Below are 20,202 nucleotides of genomic sequence, written 5' to 3'. Positions count from 1 at the left end.
CTCTTCACCAAGAGTAGTGAGCATAGGAAGAAGGGTGTAAGTCTCCTTTTAATATTTTCAGAAGGTAAGAAGTTCCTATTTCATGGATCAGCAAGAAATCTGAAAATTCTGGAAACAAAAACAAAGACTGATCTAACCAGTAGAAACTGGAGAGATGTTACAACATTTGTATGGGATAGACTCATAGGAGAGGGGAAAATGGCACCTGAAACTTAACTCCAGGGCATACATTTTTTAAACCAAGATATATAGACTGTAAGAAATCATTTTCCTTATTCCTGTACATCACAACATTTTCAACCTTCCCAATTTAAAACAATAACAATCTAAGTTTTATAATGTATGGAGAAAGAACTTTATCAGTAGACATAGAAGAGCTGAATACTACACCTTCATTAATTGTTACAGGTTGTCCCCACCTATCCTATCCTTGAAGAATCTTGGGGTCTTGTCCAAGTCCCCTGCAGACTGTAGGGTTTGGATTTTATTACATTTTATTTCTGTCTTGAGTGTCTCTCCTGTATTTAAGACTAATAGGTACACATGCTTGGAATTATATGTCTACTATGAAGCGTGTTATTGCTCTTGTTTATTGTTTGTCTTTTCCTACTACAATGTAATCTCCATAAAGATGAGGAGTTTGATAATTTTTTCACTGACAAATCTCCTATGCTTAACACATAGCTGATATGAAGTGACTGAATGAAAGTGAAAGAAGAAAAAATTGTGAAGCAATGAGAAAGTGTGTGTTGCATCTTGTGGCCCTGTTTAATATAAGAAAAGAGAGGGCTGATAATATGTGTCAATGCACACAGGGAGTGAGCTGAAATGTTGCAGGATCTTAGCAGAGGTATGATTTCAAATACTCAGTGCTAGAATGGGGAATCTGTACCACTTCTCTAATTGCAACAATGATGAACTTAACTATCCTTTATTCACATAAATCTAGTTTACATTAATCAAATTCACCTTAATTCATTTTTACGGGATCTGAAAATATATAGAAACCAATTCCAGAACTTCTGCTTCCAACAATGGTAGAAAACATGTTTTGGACTAAGAATAAACGATAAAGTGGTATAAATTTTTTTTTAAATTCATTAAGGGCAACAGAGAGAATTTCTATTTCCAGAAAGGATATAGTCAGTGTGGCAGGCCAACACTTGGACTAACGACAATGAGAAAAACCTGGGTAAATTATATATTTATAAAGGAATCAGAGGGTTTTAAAAATAAGAACTAAATGGATTAAAATTCCAGAGAAGTGAGAACTTTCCAGTAATGACTTGATGATGTCCACAATTTTTTCCTCTTGGCAAAATTGCCAGGTTGGAGTGCGGGCTAAGGATGAGGCTGAGTCCAGGCAGAAAGATGCAGCTGCGGAAAAAAGTTAAACTAACAAAACTTTTAGCTGTTATATGGGGCTTTGGTGACTCACTGAAGGTGTGAGAAACCCTAAATACATGATTAAGACATTAACTGAATTCTGATACTGTATGGAGGCTAAAACAGTAGTCCCCAAACTTCTGAAATGCAAAGTGAAGTCCCCCACAGTGTCATGGTGCTAGAGAATCAACGAACTGCTATGGAAAAGAGGAGCCCCAAAACAAAAGAAGTAAAATATAAAAACATAAGAGGGAGTAGGGAATTGACATTGATAATTTACAGGTGGTTTTTTGATGGGAATATTTACAGATTCTGAGCAAAGCTACAGGCTGTCCCTCAAAGAAAACAACAAAAGAGATCTCTAGTCTTCACAGAAGACTATAGAGTGTCCCAAACACATTGCCAGTCTTCCTTTCAAGAGAGTTGCTGAATTTTGAAGCTTTATGGAGCAGGAGGTTAAAGACCTAAACTGAAAACTTGCTGTTATCTTTTAGGGCTGGAAGACAGAGATCCACCAGGCTCTCAATTGAAAGCCCTGGAGGGCTACACCCTAAGAACAGAAGTGAATCGGAGGTACACTTAGCAAAACTGAAACCAGCTTCTGATTCAGAATAATCTCTGACTCGATTGAGGTGATCAAAGGCTATTCTACCTGCCTATCATCTGAACCCTTTATGGTTTTATTATACATAATGTCTAACATTTTTTAAATTACTAGACATGGAAGATCAAGTTCATTTGCCCAATAAGAGAAAAAAACACACACACAATAGAAACACAATTATAGATGATCAAGATATTGTAATCAGCAAATGAGAATTTACAAATAATTTTTATGAATATGTTTAAGAAAATAAAGTGCAAAGTTGATGAGGAAATGGACAATTTTCAGTAAAACTAACCTATAAAAAAGATTTCTTTAGGCATTCTAAATTTGAAAAAAATATAGTATCGTCAGTTAAGAAATCAATATATGGAGAAAACTGCAGTGGAAAGGATCAATAGAGATAACAGTGTGTCCAACAGCCAAGAAAGTAGGGTGGCGGGCATACAGATAGTGATGTGCATAGGGGCAAAAGAAGTCATAATGGGAAAGCCATGTGGAGGCAGCAGAGTGCCTGGTGTCCAAGGAAGCATGTATAGGGGGTACATATGGTGGCAATTGTATGCCCAGCAGAAGAAGCACCAGGGAGGTGAAGGTAAGAGTAAGTTGGGGTGCACAGTTAACAATGTGTCTAACAGCCAGAAGGTGGAGGCAGGGGCATGGAGGCAGTGGCATATCAAACAGACCAGGGTTTGGTGGGGAGAAGAGTTCAAAAGTGACAACTTGCCTACAGATGAAATCAGGAGTGATGAGTTGGCCATGGCAGTACCTAGCATTTTTAGGAAATTAATTATGTAAAGGAGGATTGATCAAGAAAGTATCTATATTGAAGCTAATGGAAGCTGGATTTCTCTCTGTGGGAAAACAAATTTACAAATATGAAAAGGGGAAGCGAAAAAAATAACTCATTGCTATTGTTATGGTAAGAAGGAAGAAGGAAGGAAGGAAAGAGCAAAAGGAAGGAAAGAAGGAAAGAGTGAAAGGGAAGGGAGGAAAGAAACAAAAAAAATTATCAATGCAAGTGAATATGTCTGTGTACATATACATGAATACATACATATATTTCAAAATTCTGACCATGGAGAGGACCTAGGTGCAGTGACACCCCAGTAGCAATTAATAACAAGTATGTAGGTTCCAATTTCCATAACAAACAACAAGGACTCCTTGTAAAAGTGGATGATTCAAGGATGGAGGTAGAGAAATTTCAAGATAAGCCTGGAACATTGGATAATAATGAACTGTGGTTTGAATGCTGGTATTTATCGCTGTCCATTTTCTGATTTGAAAGGCTTGGCAATTACTCTGTAGGAGAGTGTCTTTGGGAGAAGTAGTAATAGGAATATTTACAGATGATAGGACATAAAGGTTTCAACCTGCTTAACTTGCTCTCAAAATATTCAAAAACGGTATCATATCCTTGAAAATACACATCTGTCTATCTATCTATCTATCTATCTATCTATCTATCTATCTATCTATCATCTTTACAAAAAGAGATGGAGCAAATATGAAACTATTAACTGAGGAATCTGGATGAAGAGAATGTGGGAGTTCATTCTACTGTTCTTGCAACTTTTCTGATAAAAATATTCCAAAGTAAATTATTTCAAAATTAAATTTTAAAACTCAATATATGAGTTTAACAATAGGTTGGACACTATTGAATACAAGACTTGTGAACTGGAAACATATCAATGAAAAATATACAAAGTGAAGCATGGAAGAAAAAAAGAAAGAGAAAAAATAAGAAACAAATGTAAGAGACATACAGGACAAGTATGAAAGGTCTACCATGTAAAACTGAAGTTTCAGAGGGCAAAGAGAAAGAAATAGAGCAGAAGCAATATTCAAAGGGATAATGGTTGGGAATTTTCTAAAGCAGATAAAATACATTTAATCCACTGGTTAAGAAGCTCAGCAAACCCTCAAGCAGGATAAGTATAGAGAAAACCACAATTATGCAACTCAGAATAAAACTGCTGAACCAAAGACAGAGAAGATGGAAAAACCAGCCAGAAGAAAAAAGACACATTATCTACAAAAGAGCAACAATGAGACTGGCAGCTGTCTCTAATAGCAACAAAAGAAGCCAGAAGATAATGGAATGCTATCTCTAGAGTACTGAAAGAAACTAAAGGCCAACGTGTGAAAAACAATCTTCAGAAATGAACGTTAAATGATGACATTTTCAAACAAGCAAGCAACAAAAAGAAGCAAACAGTAAACAAAATACCAAAATTCACATAATTTATTGCTAGGAGTTTTACACTGAAATGCTGAAGGGATTTCTACTAGCAAAAGTAAAAATGATCTCATTTGAAAGGATGGAAATTCAAGGAGGGAATGAAGAATACTGGATGGGTAAATGTGTTGGTAACTATAAATGAATACTGACTACACAAAATTATGTTGAATAACTGAAAGATGAAAACACAGTCACCTGAAGGAGAAATGTATGGTCAAACTGCATGCAGGAAAAACTTCTATAAAAGAGTTACTTCATGCTCTGGGTTGGCAGATACAATGAGCAGGAGTGCATCAGAAGTAATCAAGAAGGTGATTAGTTGGTGTACTTCAGCAGGAGCAACCAGATGAATTGACTTCTCTATATCCCCATATTAGCCACAAGCTAGGCAGCAGCCTGCAGGTGGGAGCAATGCCCATGCATGTATGGATCAGTGTGCTACATACAGTAAGTACAGGATGGTACCAGTTCCTGGTGAGAGGACACAGATGAATAGAAAAGAGACTGAAATGATATACAATAAGCCAGTAACTAATGTTGCCACTAGAGATGGGGTTAGAGGAAATAGTTTTGTCTACATTATATGAATCTTTCACAATAAAAATGTATTCATGTGCTACTTGTATAATTAGAAATATATTTGAAAATGAATAATTTTGTATAGGAAATATATGTTTGACTCCATGCAATAAATACTGACATCAGCATCAAAATAAAGCATTTCTAAAAATCACCTGGAAATAAAAATAGTCTTCTAGATAACTCCTGTATCAAAGAGGAAAAAAGAATCCTGATAACATAATATAATCTTGTGAATTGTAACCAAATCTTACCTTATGAAAAATTTTGTTTAAAATAACATAAATGTATAACTCAGGAAATTAAAAAGAAGAAAATAAATCAAAAGAAAGTAAAAGAATGTAAAAGCAATGACTTAAACATGAGAAAGCCAAACATTACAATTTATTGATAAAAACAGTGATCTTGTATTTGAAAAGTTATAAAAACAAAACAAACCAATCAATCCCTGGCAAGTCTAGCCAAAGGAAACCTAAGAGAACACAAATACAATATTAGAAAACAGAAAAGGTATAACCAAAGGAAATTATAATTTTTAAATAAAATTTTTGTACTTTTCTGAGTATAAAATTTTAAAATAGATATTTTTAAGTAAACTACAAACAACCAATTTGCCTGAATAAAATATAGGAAGCCAAAATAGATCAATATCCATAGAAAAGTTGAAACTTTTGTAAAAAAAATACTGTAAAATGGCTCTGGGCCATGTTAGTTTTCTCAGAAATTTTTACCAAATACTGACGAACAGTTAAGTTCTGTAGTACTTAATTGTTACAAAGCTATAGAAATCATAACTTTGATACAATAAGCCTGATAAATATGTCACAAAACCATGGGCCAATCTATCTAATAAGCACAAATAAAAAGTCTGTTATGAAATATCAAATCCAACAGTATACTAAAAGAGCAATACACTTTACCTGATCAAATTTATTCAAGAGTACAAAAATTGTTCAAATTTAGGAAATATGCTAATGTAATCTTGGTAGATGCTAAAGGACATTTTGATTAAAATTCCTGGTGTGCCAAGGGAAAAGCAGACTTTCTTAACTTGGTAACAAGTATTTTTTAGAAATCCAAAGCCAATATAATACTTAATAATGAAATACCAAAAATAATCACATTAAAGTGATAAATAAGAGGACACGGGAGCACAAGAAGAAAAACCAGGGACTCTTCCAAGATGGCCTAATAGGAACTCCGGTCTGCAGCTCCCAGTGAGATCGATGCAGAAGACGGGTGATTTCTGCATTTCCAACTGAGGTATCTGGTTCATCTTATTGAGACTGGTTAGACAGTGGGTGCATCCTACAGAGGGCTAGCCGAAGGAGGGTGGGGCGTCGCCTCACCTGGGAAGCACAAGGTGTCAGGGGATTTCCCTTCCCTAGCCAAGGGAAGCCATGAGAGACTGTGCCAGGAGGAACAGTACGCTTCTGCCCAAATACTGCGCTTTTCCCATGGTCTTCACAACTGGCAGACCAGGAGATTCCCTCCAGTGGCTGGCTCAGTGGGTCCCATGCCCATGGAGTCCAGCAAGCTAAGATCCATTGGCTTGAAATTCTCACTGCAAGGGCAGCAGTCTGAAATTGACCAGGGACGCTGGAGTTTGGCAGGGGGAGGGGCATCCACCATTGCTGAGGCTTGAGTAGGCGGTTTTATGCTCATAGAGTAAACAAAGCTGTCGGGAAACTGGAACTGGGTGGAGCCCACTGAAGCTCAGCAAGGCTGACTGCCTCTCTAGATTTCACCTCTGTGGGCACGGCATATCTGAACAAAAGGCAGCAGCCCCAGTCAGGGAGTTACAGATAAAACCCTCGTCCCCCTGGGACGGAGCATGTGGGGGAAGGGGCAACTGTGGGCACAGCTTCTCCAGACTTAAATGTCCCTGGCTGACAGCTCTGAAAAGAGCAGTGGCTCACCCAGCATGGTGGTCGAGCTCTGATAATGGATGGACTGCCTCCTTAAGTGGGTCCCTGACACTCATGTAGCCTGCCTGGGAGACACCTCCCAGTAGGGGCCGAGAGACCCCTCATTAAGGAGAGCTCTTGCTGGCATCTGGTGGGTGCCCCTCTGGGACAAAGCTTCCAGGGGAAGGATCAGGCAGCAATATTTGCTGTTCTGCAGCCTCCACTGGTGATAACCCAGGCGAACAGGGTCTGGAGTGGACCTCCAGCAAACTCCAACAGATCTGAAACTGAGGGACCTGACTGTTAGAAGGAAAACCAAGAAACAGAAAGGAATAGCATCAACATCAACAAAAAGGACATCCACACCAAAACCAACATCAAGACCAAAGGTAGATAAAACCACAAAGATGGGGAGAAACCAGAGCAGAAAGGCTAAAAATTCCAAGAACCAGAAAGCCTCTTCTCCTCCAAAGGATCACAACTCCTCGCCAGTAAGGGAACAAAACTGGACGGAGAATGAGTTTGATGCATTGACAGAAGTAGGGTTCAGAAGGTGGGTAATAACAAACTTCTCCGAGCGAAAGGAGCATGTTCTGACCCATTGCAAGGAAGCTAAGAACCTTGAAAAAAGGTTAGAGGAATGGCTAACTAGAATAAGAATAACTAGTGTAGAGAAAAACATAAATTACCTGAGGGAGCTGAAAAAAACAGCACGAGAACTTCATGAAGCATACACAAGCTTCAATAGCTGATTAGATCAAATGGAAGAAAGGATATCAGTGATTGAAGATCAAATTAATGAAATAAAGTGAGAAGACAAGATTAGAGAAAAAAGAATGAAAAGAAATGAATAAAGCCCCCAAGAAATATGGGACTATATGAAAAGACCAAATCTACATTTGATTGGTGTACCGGAAAGTGACGGGGAGAATGGAACCAAGTTAGAAAACACTCTTCAGGATATTATCTAGGAAAACTTTCCCAACCTAGCAAGACAGGCCAAGATTCAAATTCAGGAAATACAGAGAATACCACAAAGATACTCCTTGAGAAAAGCAACCCCAAGTCATATAATCATCAGATTCACCAAGGTTGAAATGAAGGAAAAAATGTTAAGGGCAGCCAAAGAGAAAGGTTAGGTTACCCACAAAGGGAAGCCCATCAGACTAACAGTGGATCTCTTGGCAGACACCCTACAAGCCAGAAGAGGGTGGGGGCCAATATTCAACATTCTTAAAGAAAAGAATTTTCAGCACAGAATTTCATATCCAGCCAAACTAAGCTTCACAAGGGAAGGAGAAATAAAATCCTTTATAGACAAGCAAATGCTGAGAGATTTTGTCACCACCAGGCCTGCCTTACAAGAGCTCCTGAAGGAAGCACTAAATGTGGAAAGGAACAACAGGTACCAGCCACTGCAAAAACATGCCAAATAGTGAAGTCCACTGATGCTATGAAGAAACTGCATCAACTAACGGGCAAAATAACCAGCTAGCATCATAATGACAGGATCAAATTCACACATAATAATATTGACCTTAAATGTAAATGTGCTAAATGCCCCAATTAAAAGACACAGACTGGCAAATTGGATAAAGAGTCAAGACCCATCAGTGTGCTGTATTCAGGAGACCCACCTCATGTGCAAAGACACAAATAGGCTCAAAATAAAGGGATGGAGGAAGATCTACCAAGTAAATGGAAAGCAAAAAAAAGCAGGGGTTGCAATCCTTGTCTGTGATAAAACAGACTTTTTTGTATTATTATACTTTAAGTTCTAGGGTACATGTGCACAAAATGCAGGTTTGATACATAAGTATACATGTGCCATTTTGGTTTGCTGCACACATCACCTTGTGGCACTATTCACAATAGCAAAGATAAAACAGACTTTAAACCAACAAAGATCAAAAGAGACAAAGAAGGCCGTTACATAATGGTAAAGGGATCAATTCAACAAGAAGAGCTAACTATCCTAAATATATATGCACCCAATACAGGAGCACCCAGATTCATAAAGCAAGTACTTAGAGACCTACAAAGAGACTGTGACTCCCACACAATAATAGTGGGAGACTTTAACACCCCATTGTTAATATTAGACAGATCAACAAGACAGAAAATTAACAAGGATATCCAGGACTTGAACTCAGCTCTGGACCAAGCAGACCTAATAGACTTCTACAGAACACTCCACCCCAAATCAACAAAATATACATTCTTCTCAGCACCACATCGCACTTATTCTAAAATGGACCAGGAGGAGTGTTTGGAAGTAAAACACTCCTCAGCAAATGGAAATAACAGAAATCACAACAAACTGTCTCTCAGACCACAGTGCAATCAAATTAGAATTCAGGATTAAGAAACTCACTCAAAACCACTCAACTACATGGAAACTGAACAACTTGCTCCTGAATGACTACTGGGTAACTAATGAAATGACGGCAGAAATAAAGATGTTCTTTGAAACCATTGAGAATGAAGACACAATGTACCAGATTCTCTGGGACACATTTAAAGCAGTGGTTAGAGGGAAATTTATAGCACTAAATGCCAACAAGAGAAAGTAGGAAAGATCTAAAATCAACACTCTAACATCACAATTAAAAGAGCTAGAGAAGCAAGAGCAAACAAATTGAAAAGCTAGCAGAAGACAAGAAATAACTAAGATCAGAGCAGAACCGAAGGAGATAGAGACACACAAAAAAAACCTTCAAAAAAATCAATGAATCCAGGATCTGGTTTTTTGAGAAGATCAACAAAATTCATGGACTGCTAGCAAGACTAATAAGGAAGAAAGAGAAGAATCAAATAGACGCAATAAAAAATGATAAAGGGGATATCACCACCAATCCCACAGAAATACAAACTACTATCAGAAAATACTATAAACACCTCAGTGCAAATAAACTAGAAAATCTAGAAGAAATGGATACATTCATGGACACATACACCCTCCCAAGACTAAACCAGGAAGAAGTCGTATCTCTGAATAGACCAATAACAAGTTCTGAAATGAGGCAATAATTAATAGCCTACCAACCAAAAAAAGTCCAGGACCAGATGGATTCACAGCCAAATTCTACCAGAGGTACAAAGAGGAGCTGGTACCATTCCTTCTGAAACTATCCCAATTGATAGAAAAAGAGGGAATCCTCCCTAACTCATTTTAGGAGGCCAGCATCATCCTGATATCAAAGACTGGTAGAGACACAACAAAAAAAGAATTTTAGGTCAGTATCCCTGATAAACATCGATGCAAAAATCCTCAATAAAATAGTGGCAAGCCGAATCCAGCAGCACATCAAAAACTTATCCACCATGATCAAGTTGGCTTCATCCCTGGGATGCAAGGCTGGTTCAACACATGCAAATCAATAAATGTAATCCATCACATAAACAGAACCAACGACAAAACCCACATGCTTATCTTAATAGATGCAGAAAAGACCTTTGACAAAATTCAACAGCCCTTCATGATAAAAACTCTCAATAAACTAGGTATTGATGGGACGTACCTCAAAATAATAAGAGCTATTTATGACAAACCCACAGCCAATATCATACTGAATGGGCAAAAACTGGAAGCATTCCCTTTGAAAGCTGGCACAAGACAAGGATACCCTCTCTCACCACTCCTATTCAGCATAGTATTGGAAGTTCTGGCCAGGGCAATCAGACAAGAGAAAGAAATAAAGGGTATTCAATTACGAAAAGAGGAAGTCAAATTGTCTCTGTTTGCAGATGACATGATTATATATTTAGAAAACTCCATCATCTCAGCCCAAATTTCCTTAAGCTGATAAGCAACTTCAGCAAAGTCTCAGGATACAAAATCAGTGTGCAAAAATCACAAGCATATCTATACACCAATTACAAGCAAATAGAGAGTGAAATAATGAATGAACTCCCATTCACAATTGCTACAAAGAGAATAAAATACCTAGGAATGCAACTTACAAGGGATGTGAAGGAGAACTACAAACCACTGCTCAATGAAATAAAAGAGGACACAAACAAATACAAGAACATTTCATGCTTATGGATAGGAAGAATCAATATTGTGAAAATGGCCATACTGCCCAAGGTAATTTATACCTTCAATGCTATCCCCATCAAGCTACCACTGACTTCCTTCACAGAATTGGAAAAAACTACTTTAAATTTCATATGGAACAAAAAAAGGGCCCGCATAGTCAAGACAATTCTAAGCAAAAAGAACAAAGCTGGAGGCATCACACTACCTGACTTCAAACTGTACTACAAGTCTACAGTAACCAAAACAGTGTGTTACTGGTACCAAAACAGTTATATAGACCAATGGAACAGATCAGAGGCCTCAGAAATAATGCCACACATCTACAACCATCTGATCTTTGACAAACCTGACAAAAACAAGCAATGGGGAAAGGATTCCCTATTTAATAAATGGTGCTGGGAAAACTGGCTAGCCATATGTAGAAAGCTGAAACTGGATTCCTTCCTTACACCATATACAAAAATTAACTCAAGGTGGATTAAAGACTTAAATGTAAGATCTAAAACCATAAAAACCCTAGAAGAAAACCTAGGCATTACCATTCAGGACATAGGCATGGGCAAAGACTTCATGACTAAAACACCAAAAGCAATGGCAACAAAAGCCAAAATTGACAAATGGGATCTAATTATACTAAAGAGCTTCTGCACAGCAAAAGAAACTCTCAGCAGAGTAAACAGGCAACCTACAGAATTGGAGAAAATTTTTGCAATCTATCCATCTGACAAAGGGCTAATATCCAGAATCTGCAAAGAACTTCAACAAATTTATAAGAAAAAAACAACCCCATCGAAAAGTGGGCAAAGGATATGAACAGACACTTCTCAAAAGAAGACATTTATGCAGCCAACAGACTTATGAAAAAATGCTCATCATCACTGGTCATTAGAGAAATGCAAATCAAAACTACAATGAGATACAATCTCTCACCAGTTAGAATAGTGATCATTAAAAAGTCAGGAAAAAACAGGTGCTGGAGAGGATGTGGAGAAATAGGAATGCTTTTACACTGTTGGTGGGAGTGTAAATTAGTTCAACCGTTGTGGAAGACAGTGTGGTGATTCCTCAAGGATCTAGAACTAGAAATACCATTTAACCCAGCAATCCCATTACTGGGTATATACCCAAAGGATTATAAATTATGCTGCTATAGAGACACAAGCACATGTATGTTTATTGTGACACTATTCACAATAGCAAAGACTTGGAACCAACCCAAATGCCCATCAGTAATAGACTGGATAAAGAAAATGTGGCACATATACACCATGGAATACTATGCAGCCATAAAAAAGATGAGTTCATGTTCTTTACAGGGACATGGATGAAAGTGGAAACCATCATTCTCAGCAAACTATCACAAGGACAGAAAACGAAGCACCACATGTTCTCACTCATAAGTGGGAATTGAACAATGAGAACACATGGACACAGGGAGGGGCTTATCACACACTGGGGCCTGTAGGTGGGTGGGGGACTGGGGGAGGGATAGCATTAGGAAAAATATCTAATATAAATGACGGGTTGATGGGTGCAGCACACCAACATGGCACATGTATACCTACGTAACAAACCTGCACTTGGTGCACATGTACCCCAGAACTTAAAGTATAATATAAAAAAAATAGAGAATGCTTTCTATTAATACTTCTATTATTCAACAAGATTCTGGAACTTATGGACAATAAAAGAATATAAGGAAAGGAAAAAAGTATATATTGGTTGTAAAATGTATGATTATTTACCAAAAATTATATAACTACCTTGGAGTAAAATCAAGAAAACTGTCTGCTACAGCAACAGAAAGTACGAGAAAGCAGTTAATACAAGATTAATATACCAAAAATCAATAAAAGTTAGAAAATGAAGTGGGAAACAAGACCCATTAATAATGCTAATAAACATACCTAGAAATAAATCCAATAAGAAAGATGCAAGATTTTCAGTTAAACACAAAAGAAAGACTAAAATAAATGAGGAAACATAACTATATTGAGGGAAGAGTATAAAATAGTAAGTTATAATAAAATTATTGCAATTACAATTAAAAACCAAATTAAGCATTTTCAGAACCTTGAAAAATAAGTTTAAAATTTCATTTGGAATGTAATAAATAAGTTATAATGTTATGAGCAATGTGAAAATGATTAATGAAGTCTTGATCTGTAATTTATTAAAACATATTATAAAATACAGCAATTAAAATACTCTGACACTAATAGAGATAAAAATCAATAGGACAAGGAGTTATTCATAATAAAAAATAGACCTTGATATATATGAGATTTACTATATAATAAAAGTGATATTTCATATTAGTGGAGAAAAGACATATTGTTCCATAAATGGGCTACAAAATTTTCCTACCCAATTGGGAAGAAATGAATCTGTATTCCTACTTCAGAACCATATCCTAAAAGGTCTCTAGATTGGTTAATGTTTTAAAAATAACAAAAATAATAAGTGTACCAGTGGAAAATAATTTTTATGTAAGGAACACCTTACATATCTACACATCAGATAAGTAGAAACCATAAAGAAAAAAATGAATGAAATGACTATATAAACAAGATAAAATACAGATGACAAAATGAGGGAAATTGCAATGATACCCAATGTGTTAAAATTATCTTTCACAAATCTGTAAGATAAAGGAAAACACCACTACAGAAAATAAACAACAAATATGAACACAGAATTCACAAAGAACACAGATGATCATTAAAGATAGCTCTTAAAAAATATACAAACTCACTTATAATTAAGTAAAAAAAATTAGACTAACAAAGACCAAAATGTATTACAAATTTACATTGTTAGGTATGATAATAGGAAAAAATATGGACTTTAATCATTCTTGATGGAAGCATACATTGATATATTTTGTCTTTCTCTTCTAGAAATTTATTATGCAAAAATATTTCTCCAAGTAATCACAGATACATGTATCATTATATACATCATTATATATGTATAATGAAGCCACTTTTATTACAAGTGTGAAACTAATCCAAATGCCTATCATTGGGGGACTGGTTAAATAGATTATAATAACTCTGTATAATAGAGTGGAATACTATGTGGCTATTAAAAAGAATGAAATGACTCTGTGTATATTGATATGGAAAGATACCCAGTGTATATTGTTTAGTAAAAAGGCAAGTGCAAGTTACACATACACACACAGTATGATATATTTTTTGTAGTATATTTGTGTACATATTTGCATAAACATAGTCCAAAAACTGGAAGGATATAGACCAATTGCGATCAGTGGTTTTCTCTCAGGCATGGTGTAAGGATGGGGTGGAGATTTCATTATTCCTTTTGAATAAGTTTGTTCAATGATGCCTATGTTGTTTGTATATAGAAAAAAATGAAAATGAAGAAGTATATGGTACAACTGGGGAACTCAAAGCCAAACTTGTGCCTAACTCTGACTTTAAATACCTGAAGAAAACAAATTTTGAAAGAAAATTCCTCAAGTTAGTCCTATATCTCTGGAATATGATAAATTTCACAGAGATTTTTACGTTGTTTTCTCCACACATTTCTCTGTGATGATCTGCGCTGCACTGCTTGATGGAGTCCAAAGGGTTTTGCCGATGATGAGGATGCCAGAGTGTGGCGCCAGAGAGTCACCAAGCCCCAAATTAAACTTAGGAGCTATGGCAAGGTAGGGCCCCCAACCAACAAATCCAGGAACCCAGGCCTATCATAACTGTAATCTGACCTGTCAAGCCCTATTTTCTTTCACTTCTAAATGCCTTTCCATTGTTCCTTGAACCACCCGTGGAAGCCACGTAAGATGACAGCAGCTGCTGTCAGGGAAACCGCCCCTGGTAGCTGTAGTTTGGGGATGGGATGGGTACAGAAGAGATGCTCTGAAGACATGAAAACACCTCTCTAATGTGGCAAGACACTGACTTGTAGGGAATGGAAAGAACATTAGCAATAAACTTTGGTAGCTGTTTTGGAACACAGACCACTTGGAATGGAAACAGAAATTCCCTCAGGGAAAATCATAGCAAGTAGACTGCAGCCACAAAATAAAGAACAGCCCAGAATATACAAATGAACATGTTTCTTCCTACACGTAACTGTATATCTTTATAGCATCACCTTCAAGGCTAACATATTTCATTTCCTTTTCTGCTTTATAATTCTTTGGAGAGCTAATTTTAAAAACAACTTTGCTGTTTACACTCTTAAAATTTTAGCACATATATGCAACTCAGAAAATTGGACTAGATGGGAGAAAATCCATAAAGTAGTAAAATTATTTTATAAATTATTAACTGGCTGGCATTTTTATCTAAGTATGAGAATCATGAATTTTTTTTCAGCATTTCCTTTTAAAGAGGTTATAAAGTTAAGCTGTAAAAGGATTCACATCAGTCCTGCTGAAACAATGGATGATAAAGTCCAAGCAAATAGCCATTGACACAAACTTGTCTTTGTCTTTATAGGAAGGGAAATTTCAAGAATAACTCTAGAAACAAAGTAATTTTTATAGAGTGAAGGCAAGACTGTGCATTAAAATGTGCTTTTTGTTAGGAGGTAGTCATGTGGATTGGCTCTGTGTCCCCACCCAAATCTCATCTTGTAGCTCCCATAATTCCCATGTGTTGTGTGAGGGACCCAGTGGAAGATGATGGAATCATGGGGGCTGGTCTTTCCCGTGCTTTTCTTGTGATAGTGAATGGGTCTCACGAGATCTGATGGTTTTAAAACTGGGAGTTTCCCTGCACAAGGTCTCTTTGTCTGCTGCCATCCACATAAAATGTGACTTACTCCTCCTTGCTTTCCACCATGATGTGAGACCTCCCCAGTCACATAGAACTGTTAAGTCCAATAAACCTCTTTCTTTAGTAAATTGCCCAGTCTTGGATATGTCTTTATCAGCAGCATGAAAACCGACTAATACTGGTAGACTACTGGATCTAGGCCCAGTTTTGCTATTAATTAATAAATGGAATTGCATAGCTCATTTTGGGTAGCTTATCAAAACCCTGAACCTCCATTTCCTTATCAAAAGATAGAATTGAAGTAGATGGTGTCAAAGGTATGACAACTCTAAGCTTTTTATAACTATCAAATATAATTGTAGATTTTTAACAAAATGCAACAGGTAGAGAGAGAGAGATGAAAGAAGGAAGTAAGGTGATAAATTAAATTTAAAATGATGTTAAGCATTAATTTAAAAAGTAACCTTTATTGACTTGAAAGTAAATTTATTGTTTTTAAACACTATTTTAAAAATATGCTTTATTCACATTTATGAAATCATTTCTTCAATTAATATATCTGAAGTCATAGTACATGTTATTTTTTGTTATTGAACAATTTTTGTTATGCTATGATCTGAGTGTGCCTCGAAATTCAATAGTTGAAAACTTCTCTTATGTGACAGTATTAGGAGGTGAGACCTTTGGGAAATGATTAGATCATGAAGATGGAACCCTCATGAATAGGTTGTGCCTTTTACAAGAGGTCCAAGAAAGACCCCTTACCCCTTCCACCAAGTGAGGGTGGAAAAGATGCCTTCTGTGAACCAGAGTCGGCCCTCACCTGGTAGCAAATCTGCTGGCACCTTGTTCTTGAGCTTCCTGGCCTTCTGAACTATGAGAAATAAATTCCTATTGCATAGAAATCACTCAGTTTATGGCATTTTTGTTATAGCAGCCTGACTAGACTAAGACATTGTAGTATGTAAGCAAAATGGGCTCATTTTTATATATGACAGAGACAAAAAAACATAAAACATATTACTGGAAAGATACTAAAGCACTCAGAAAAAATGAAATGGAAATGCTATTTTCTCCATGAGAAAACAAAAAAGAAGAGGAAGATAATGAGGTGCCTGATTTAAAAAAAAAACTTTTACTTTTGAATAGTTTCAGATTTACAAAAAAAAGTCGTGATGATAGTACAGAAGGTGGCTATATAACCTGTACCCAGTTTCTGTTATTGTTAACATATCACATCTCTGTGATTCATTTTTAACAACTGGTGAATGGTTATTGACATATTTTAATTAACTAAAGACCAAACTTTATTCAAATATTTTTACTTTTTACCTAATAACCTCTTTCTGCCCCAGGATCCAACTCAGGGTGTGTGACATTACATTTAGTCATCATGTCTTCTGATTTCAGTCTGTATAATTCCCAGTTCCTCACAGCTGGGACTCCTGACATCCCATATACAAGAGCAACTCCACCCCTGTGTCAGGCCATATTTAAACTGTGCTAATCCCCCAGGCAGAAGCCTCAGTATCAAGTCCCATTCTTAATATCAAGTCCCATTAGGTTTGACCCCATACTAAAAGCTACCAAGTTAGCCAGTCAGTCCCAAATTACAGGCCTTCCATGTACTCTGTTCCAGCAGCTACTTTTCTGAGGCTAAGACCCCTTTGCTTTTAATCTGATCTAGGGTCAATGTCTCCTGCTGAATTTGACTCCTATGCTCACACCCTAGTCACGCATCCTTCAGTGTCAGGCTCTTAAATGAAGGTGGTCTTGTCTATAAGCTCAACCTTGCTATGTGCCACTGATTCTAAAGTTGAGCTTCTGCAGTAATCTAACTTAAGATCTTTGTTAAATAACCTATCTGGTTTTCCTCTCAGAAACCTAGGAGCTTGTTTTTCTTCCAGACAGATTTCCTGGTGGGTATTAGGATCCTGTCCTGGAAATCCAGTCTACCAGCTAAGGCCTTGTTTCGCCATGGACACCTGCACCACCTGTCCTTAGGACCCACATGATCACTGGTATCATGTCATGGATCTCCACTCTCAGCCCAGTCCTCTGAAACACATGCCAAGTAGTTCCTATATGAAATGAATGACTGGTCAGGGGCCATCATGATTATACTCAACAACTGTGATTGTACTCTACAAATTTTCTCTGAGTAAATGCCCATGGGCCAAAGCCCAGGTCATAAGCCTTGAAACCTGAGTCAGCTTCCTAGGGGACAGAGTGGCTCCCTCTCCGGTCAGGCCTGGCTCTGCCCTGCCCATTCTCACGGTGAGCCATCAGTCACACTCTCCAAATGAAACAGTCTTTTAACTGAACAACTCAGCAAAAGGGGGAAACTCAGTTTTTGTCTAAATGAAAGAAAATTGAGGACCATTTAGAGGCCATTTCCTGACTTTATCTAAATATAAGTTAAATTCTACACTGCATTTGGTAATGGATAAGCTTTGTTTGCAGCTATAGAAGTCATGATTGTTAAATTTGGTCAAGATAAACCATTTACTTTAGCTCTTTTTATTTGACATGACACTGATAAGATACAAATTTGAAAACCACATAAAAAATTTGGAAATACTAAAACATTGATTATGTAAATTTAAAATTTTATTCATATAGGGATCCTTCTTCCAGCAAAAAAAATTTAATTTTAAAAATCTGAGTTTTTTTGTTTACCCAATTGTCAAAATCAGATTTATCAGCTAGCATAAATCATAATTCCTATAACAGTTTCACAAAATAGGCTAGGTTTATAAACACAATCTATAGGGTGCTTTTTCTTATATTCTATTCATTTTAATTTCTAATTGATGCTTATTATTTAATAATGTTATTCTTTGTTATTATTGACACCTTTGAGTTTAAGTACTCTGTAGTCTAGACAGGATACACTTACTGATACTGTAAATAATAGATAAAGGATTAGTGTGCAATTTACTGTTAATGTGATTGATGGATTCGATTCTCCACTGTAATACTTCTCCGTTCTTATTTTAGCTCCAATGCCAACAGTCTTGATCATTGGACAATGCCTATAATGACTGCATGAAAATGAACGTGGTTCTTCATATTTCTTAAATTTGTTCTTTTGGTCTTGTTGTTTCATAAAAATTGTGTTATGAATGGAATGGTACGAAATGGAGCTTCAAATCAGGATGTGTTTTGCTGTTGTACTGCCTTGCTATATACAATTTATTTTTCAGAGGTGGAATCTTGGGTTTGTTTAATGGAAGGTGTGAAGTCAGAGAAATGAGAATAGAAGTAGCTTTTCATGGCTGTGTTTACTGAGGTGAGGCAGAATGACAGAGTGGACCTTGTTCCTCCTCCTGTGCAATTCACAGAGCTTATAGGAGGTGACCGTGAGGCCGAGGCTGAGATTTCAGGTGAACCTCTGAAAGGGTGAAAAGGCATTCTGCCCAGCAGGCAACTATCCATGCATCACCCTTAGTCATATTAATATTAAAAGAAATCCAGCATATGCCTGAGAACATCCTTGCTTTATTTCTGTCGAGAACAAGACACAAAGAATAGGCTTAATTGCAGATATTTTACATGTCTGTATATGAATTTTTAATTGCAATGAGAATGGGATTCAAATTAGAAAAAAATATTGCTGATTACAGGTTATAAAGTATTAAGCATACTCAGTTTCTAGATCTTGGTTTGTAATACTATTCTCCAATAAAAAGCATCAGGTTCTGTGGAGAAACGGCCGATTCTAGGAATGGGGCAGAAAATATACAAGACAAGTCTGCAGCATCGTGTAGTGTCATCAAATAAGGAAATGCTAAAAACAAAACAAAAATGGAGTATGTTAAAGGAATATAGAAGCCAACAGAAAGAGATTCCAATGGCCCCAGCTGGGATAATTGGAGCAAGAAAATAAATAGTGCAGTATTACATTATATCCCAATGTATAAAACAAATATTCATGAGTTATTGAATAAATAACATGTACAAAAGAATTCCAAATAATTTGTATAGCTATTCCCTCAAAGATATGGAGAATAACTCCCCCTGCAACAACCCCCATAAGTATGGGCTGCACATAGTGACTTCCTTCTAAAGAACACAGCATGGAGGGAAGGGAAAGAGTAACTCTTATTGGAAAATAACTCTGCTTCAGCCACATAATCACATTTGACATCATCCATGACAGGTCACGTTGACAGCATGAACCTTCGATGTGATGTGAGGAAAATGGCATTCTACCTCTGTGTTCTTCCTCCCCAAAATTTGTAACCACCATCTAATCATGAGGAAAACATCATACAAGTCCAAGTTGAGGAAGATTCTACAAAATGCCTGATTAATATTCATCGAAACTGTCAAGGTCATCAAAAGCAAGGAAAGTCTGAGAAACTGCCACAGCCTAAAGACAGTCCAGGGAAACATGATGACTCAGTGGTATTCTGGGTGGGTTTCTGGAACAGCAAAAGGACAACAGGTAAAATCTAAGAACATACGAATAAAGTGTGAACTTTAATTAATAATGATGTATCCATATTGATTCAGTTTTGACAAATGTACCATAGTAACAGAAGATGTTAACAATTAGAGAAACTGGGTGCAGGGTTGTGGGAACCCTGTGTACTATCTTTGCAACTTCCCTATAAATCTAAGACCATTCTAGAATACAAAGTTCATTTTAAAATAAATTTTTAAAATATTTAGAATACTAGACC

General features: G+C 36.7%; 1 long non-coding RNA gene across 1 annotated transcript in view; it reads left to right on the top strand.

The window, feature by feature from the left end:
* The first annotated feature begins 1,476 nt into the window (after positions 1–1,476).
* The window catches only part of LOC130541621 (uncharacterized), a 75,902-nt gene continuing 57,176 nt past the window's right edge, over positions 1,477–20,202 (top strand). Inside the window, exons 1-2 of the long non-coding RNA XR_008955705.2 lie at positions 1,477–4,685; positions 19,677–19,964. This is a non-coding gene — a long non-coding RNA (uncharacterized LOC130541621). The remainder of the gene's footprint in view (positions 4,686–19,676; positions 19,965–20,202) is intronic.

The sequence above is a fragment of the Pan paniscus genome, chromosome 5 (genome assembly GCF_029289425.2).
Source record: "Pan paniscus chromosome 5, NHGRI_mPanPan1-v2.0_pri, whole genome shotgun sequence".
NCBI lineage: Eukaryota > Metazoa > Chordata > Mammalia > Primates > Hominidae > Pan > Pan paniscus.
Note: the sequence above shows the minus strand (reverse complement) of the source record. Positions and strands in the feature narration are given on the sequence as shown.